Genomic DNA, 6605 nt, shown 5'->3' with positions numbered 1-6605 from the left:
CCACAACTGGACCTATACCAACATTCCTGATAGTAACTCTGTTTACTGGCTGCATGTCCTATATAAATCGGAGAGTATCATTCTTCTTTGGAACTGTAAACCATCTATTTGAGTATGGTGCAGATGAAGGCTCAAGAATTCCCATCCTGGTTTTCTCATTCAACAAATCAATCAGCTTTGGCAGGTGTACCTTAGGCACTGGAATAGGTCGGAGGTTCCATGGAATATGAGGAATAGTAAAGATCACCATAGAAGCAACAATATCCGGATTCACACATCCATTCTCATGCGAGAAAAAAGCAAACCCCTTTCCATGTCGCTCAAGCATCTTCTGAAAGCATTGATTCTCTGTGGGTAGCAAGAAATCACCATTTCCAATTTTCAATTCAGCAAGAGTCTCTGCTGAAAATTTATGGCCTATATGCTCAAGATTCCTCAAAATTGGCTATTTGGCAGCCCTCTCTATTTGTTGATCACTGTCAGGTGGAAGGGGTACAACTACCGGCTTCACCTTCTTATCCACAGTCTTGTATTTCCTGTCAACCCTGGCTTCATTATGATCCTCTGCATTACTCAAATCTTGCTGTAAATCAGCAATTCTGCACTTCAGTGTGGCTGAATATCCTCAGCCCTCTGCTCTATGGACTGCATAGGAACAACCCTAAACTCTAGATGCTGAAATATTTCAGCAGTAAACTCTATTGGCTGAAAGTTTTCAGTCCTCTGTGTCTCTGTAAGCTGATCATAATCAGTTGGAAACTCTGTTTGCTGAATTTCTTCAACACTCAACACTTTTTGCTGAGCCACCTTAGCCTCTGACTCAATCTGTGACACAAAATCTACAATTTCATGAAACATGTCCAGGGATTGCACTAATACATTACTGTGACAACTCTGCATATCAGTTTTCAGCATATCTTCCATCTTTGTCATCGTATTTGCACAAATCATACTATCATACATCCCATCTATATACTCATCCTCTAAAATTCCTGCATTTTTCAAATTTTTCTCCTTCCTGCATATGTACTGCCTGGCAGCTCTAGGCAACTTAGAAGTCTTCTGATAGCTCATCGAACTTTTTGCTGAAATCCCAACAAAACCGGAGGAGAAAACACTGCTGCCAGGAGGCGAGAACTCCAATCTCCTCTGCTCTGTACTACCGTCGTCTCGCGAAACAGCGGTACCTAATGAAAACCTGAATCTCTCACAGTGGGCAAAGGTGCATCTCTGAGAGTATCCCTGTTTCTAACATGGTTCACACACACAGTCATAAACTATACTGCTCTCATGCCATCTTTACTGCGAATCCGTGCATAAGCAGATCCATCATCCATTACCTTTGTTTCCATACGCATCTCTATGATGAATGGCTGTCCAAGAATTATGGGATAAGAGCATGAATCCTGCACAAAGAAATGGAAATCCTCCTCTACATCTCCAATAGAAACCCTGACACTGGGACAGGCAGCATACAAATCACCTGCAGTGTTGTTGGCGGCTCTCATACGCCACCCATGCTCTACATACATAGACCATCTGTTACTTTCATAAACTCCACAAACTATGAGATTAATCTCTGAACCATGATCCACCAAAGCAACATAAGGCACCTGTTTCTCTCCAATTTTTACCATCGTTTGTTTGTTGAATTTTTCCCTTGTTTGCACTCTCCATAGCATAAGTCCATAATGCTGACTGATTCTCTGATCCCTTCTCAATCTGAACTCCATATGCAGAAGCATCTCCTCTACCTGCCACATATGAAGTACGCGCAGCCATGTCATCCACTAACTTCTTCATTCCGCCTTTCCCAAAGTTGGTAGCAAGCGGAGCTCCTGTTTCAGTCAACCAAATCTTACCATCTTTTCCCCAATATACCAAATTCTTCCTCCTTGCATCCTGAAAAGATTCACAATCCCTGCAATGCTGATGGTCCGTATTATCACACCAAATACATCTTCGATCTCTCCTAGGTGCAGTAGGAGCACTCCTAGGTGCAATAGGAGCACTAGAAGAAATAGTAGGCGTAGTCGAAGCAAACTACTCTTTCAATTTTCCCACCAACTCCGCTTTAACTGACTCCAGTGTCAAATCCGTTATGCCTTTGATTATGTCATCAAGAGAGGTAGGCACCGACGGAGTGGATGGTTTTGGAGTAGAAGGTGCTGGCATCGGTCGTGGAACAGGAGGAATAGGAGGAGTGGAAACAGTAGGCACTGGCATAGCCAAGAAACTGGCTGAGGAGGAGAAGAAATAACAGGGATAGAAGCAGGCATAGGAGCAAAAGACGGTGTCGGTGTCATAGAACCATTCTGTAGGCGGGTCTTCCATATCCTCCTCTTGGTCAAAGTCGAGACTGCATCCTGGGCATCTTGCCAATCCGTTTTAAGTCCCATAGGCTTCGTGCGACCCTCAAGAAGCTCTCCCAATTCTTCCTGAAGAGCAGGATCTGTAGCTTGCAAGAAAAGCTCAACTTTCTCAACATCCACTGCTCTTTGTTCAATGGCATCAAGCTGACTATACCTCTCTTCAAATTCTCGAATCAACTCTGAAGCAGCTAGACCTTTGTTTGGCATGTAGACCCACTCTCGGAATGACCGCCGTGTAGCCATCCCAAAGTCCTCAAGGAAATAATCTTCTTTCAGGGCCTTCTTAAAATCTTGCCAATGTGAATTTTGAATAAAAAGATCAGCCACTTTTGCCCTCAAGGCGGGTGTGACAAGATGAAGGAAATACTTACTCATAAGTCCAGCTGGTACTCCAAAAAATCCCATCTTGATCTCATATGTCTTCAAATATGCTGAAACATTACAGCCATCAAATAGCTTCTTCTCATTCTCAACTGCTTCAATCGCCTTAGTCGCGCTGATTGCATTCTCTTGCTCCGAATATAGTTGCCTTTGCTGTGACAACTGTTGTTGATGCAATTGCTGCTGCTGCTGCATATACAATTGTCTGCTGATTTTGAAGCTGCATATACAATTGTGTCTGCTGATTTTGAAGCTGCATATACATGGACATATTCTGTAAAATTTGCTTTAGATCATCTGTTGAAGTACTTGAAGCAGCAGTCAATGATGGAGTTGAAGTAGAGGACGCAGCAGGAATCGTAGAAGAGGCTAAAAATGATGCTGAATTATCTCCCATCCTGAAATTTATGCGACGCTTTCACGTCGGGTTCACCAAAGATGTCGAAGGGTTGTCGAAAGTCGTCAGACCACAGAGGACCTTGACTAATTTTAGGATAGAAGATCAATCATACAAATAAACAAGATGAATGGATTTGTGAGCAATAATAGATCTGCCAAGCTTCCAACGAGACTGACACAATGGCTGCCACTCAAGACGATATCAAAAAGTGCCAGTTGCAGCTCAAGTAAATATAACTATTCTCTACGCAACCATTTCTCATAGCTTCAAAAGGAACAGGATCATTGTCCGCATAGACTTCCAAATCCGTCTTCAAAGACTTATGCCTCTCCTCTGTACCTTTTATTTCTAATTAGGCTGCATCACGTTCAACTGTATCCTCTCTGCCTTTCTTGGAGTACTCTATCTCTCTAGTAAGCTATGCTTGCTGTTGCTTTAAGTTTCCTATATCAGCTTCGAGCTTTGCTTGAACTCGTCTCAGCTGATCAGCAGAGCTTGGCAAACTCCAGAAATATTCATACGTGCCAATCTTGTCTTTGAACACGAGATCGTCATCAACTAAGGTCTACAGCACATCCTTCACAGTCTGACTGACCACCCCTTTCTTGGGCCTTGCTTCTCGAGTTCGCGCAGAAGATAGAAGTCCTGGCTTTCATGGAAGATCTATAAAAGCTGACTTCTCTTTTCGTCTAGAGAGAGACCTCTTTTCTTCGACATGAACACTCCCACGTTTGCGACGATACGTTCTGCTTGCAACCGAGAGAGATGCTCAACTTCGAACTAGCAAGAAAATAGAGTTTATTAATCTACTATTGAAAAAGAGAGCTAAAAAGCGGAGTCCTGCAAATGGTTGGATTGATTGTTACTGAGAGAGGATTTATGAGCAGCAAAAGCGGTAGAATACGAAGGGCATGTTCATACTCCGGATGGGTCTACCACCGTGGACGCCGCCTGTGCACTGCGCTGCGACTGTTAGTCCACAGGCTTTCTCCTCAACTTGGCGGCCATGCCGACATCTCCATGACTAATCAATTGACTCCTTTTTGCCTGCAGCTTTGTTTTTGTTTTCTTCTTCATGCAATGTGGCTTGTACTCACAATGAGGTACACGCATCTTGCCGGTGCGGAAGCCTGACATTGGCAATCCTGATCAATCCGATGCTCTGTGATAGGGATTGTGAAGAGGAAAGTGAAGCCCCTGAGGAGGCGAGAGGTAACTTGTAATCCATGAACAGCAATATGTACTATGATAATTCTGAGGGAATGCCGACAATACTCATAGGCAAGGAGGTATGAGGCAAGGGGCACAGATGAAAGATCCCATCCATAGCAAGGAAAAAGAATACCGCAAGTGCTGAAATACAGAGCGCGACTCCTATGAAATTGACTGTAATAAAAACTTGTGACAGGCAGATGGGTGGAGTGCTTGATGCTTCCACCTGAACTTCTGCTGCTACTCCGATGGATTGATGCTCCCCCCAAAAACTCCTCGTTTTCTCTTTTCTGTCCCTCGATCCGCCATCTCCTTTTGCCCCCAAAACTCCTCTTTTCAAAAATAGTCATTTTTTAATAGGCCCTCCAAAAGCAACCTTTTGTTTTGCAGAAAAGCCATCCAGTCCGCTCCCTCTTCAGCCTTTCCAATTTATTCTCATTACTAAAATTATCGGTGGCAGCATCTTTTCTGGACTATTCTGAGCACACATAGTTGCAGTTTGAACCACCCTCCTTAAATCCGATTCATCACATATCCTACAAAATTTTGGGTCTAAGAGCTCCATAAGTCATCCTTCGGCCATTGCCCATTCTACTATAGTGCGCTTCTGTCCAAATCCAAGCTTCTCAATTGGTTTCCTACCACTAACTAGTTCTAGCAATAAAATGCCAAAACTGTATACATCACAACTTTCTGAGACCTTGCTCCATAGTACATACTCTGGTGCAAGATAGCCCAAAGTTCCTGAGCTTGTTCAACTGTAGCATTCTCACCATAAAGACTCAGACTTTTTATAAAGTCCGTAATACAACATTGTGCTCAGCATGTTCACAAAACACGATCTCCACATCCATAATATTTTCAAACTTCCCATACATGCCCATCACTATGCCTCCAAACTTCTCTCCACTATACTCACATGTAGAAAATAAATGTAAACACAACGACTAAGTATGTACAAAGTAACAAATGTCACACACACAACATCTAGGTGGATTTCACACCTGGGATGCGCAGCAATACGACAGCGGAGCATGAGTTTTAGCCTCAATTTGCCCTATCTCTTTGTCAAAGTTCGTGATTTATCGCTTTTCATACATCAAAATATGACAAAATGAACCCTTGCATCTATGCAACAGAAGCAATACCTAAAAGTAGGGGGTGGGATGTTTGAATGATGCGATTTTATTACTGATTAGTATTGATTTTTTTAATGCATAGTATGACATAGGTTTCATTGTATTTTAATTAAGAGGATAGTAGCATGAGCATTGACTCGGTGCTATCCTTACATTGCCACAACGAGTTAGTAACTGAGGATTGGAAAGCCTGATTGTACACGACACGTTTCTGATTGAAAATTATGTTTGAGCACTTTAGGATCATCCACCTTTGCATATGCATATCAACCATGGTATCAGAATATGAATAATTGGATGCATAGTACATGTTTTCCATTATGATGACCTATGCTTGAGTATGTGAGAGGACCTTAGCTGTAGGTTAGTCGATCATTTTCTTGGGGAATTATTTGGTAAGGACACATGGTATCTCCTGGAATATGTTCAAAATGAAAGAGTAGATATTTTATTGTGTGTACTTTATGTTGGAGCAACACATCTTGGGGCCAATCCCCGAGGTGTGGGGGAGTTGCAGTGGCAGTCAGTCGAGAGGTGCTTCCCTATGTGTGTGATATGAGGTATTATGCCTATATGTTATATCGGATCTCCCTCTGAGGAGAAGAGATGAAAAACGTTGGACTATGACCTAATACAAATATAGAATCAACATCAACATTTAGTGTAGAGTGGATCTTAGACGCTCTTGTTGACCGCGAGGCCATGTGGTGGGGTTGTCTGGTGTGTGCATGAGGTCCAGCTAGTGCCATAGCCAGTGCCGGCCCATTTTAGGTCCCATCAGTTGTGCGTTTACTAGGAGCGGCCTATAAGTGGCAGTTTTCAAATCTAGGTTGTAAAGGGACCTAAGTTTATAATTTCCATTAGTAGTGTGCTAAGCTGCCCATAAAATGGGACTTGTTCAAGGATGGAAAAACTTGGCTTTCCCTATATAAAACTTATTGATGGATTTAGTTAGTTATGTACAGCATGAGTCCTCTACAGAAGATAATTTAGGTGATGAGAAGAGTACCCATTTAGTGGTTACCCCATCCTATGTGGTGGGGCATCATGCCAAAATTTTAGGTATCACAAGGATGCTAGAAGCCCTAGATGTAAAGACAA

General features: G+C 42.6%; 1 pseudogene; it reads right to left on the bottom strand.

Moving 5' to 3' along the window:
- Nucleotides 1–3343: 3343 nt before the first annotated feature.
- Nucleotides 3344–3950, bottom strand: LOC148022536 (meiotic nuclear division protein 1 homolog pseudogene; annotated as a pseudogene).
- Nucleotides 3951–6605: the final 2655 nt, after the last annotated feature.

This window comes from Lygodium microphyllum, chromosome 16, assembly GCF_053477565.2.
Source record: "Lygodium microphyllum isolate KBCC chromosome 16, Lygodium_microphyllum_v1.1.10, whole genome shotgun sequence".
Taxonomy (NCBI): Eukaryota; Viridiplantae; Streptophyta; class Polypodiopsida; order Schizaeales; family Lygodiaceae; genus Lygodium; species Lygodium microphyllum.
This window is presented reverse-complemented; position numbering and strand designations above follow the sequence as displayed.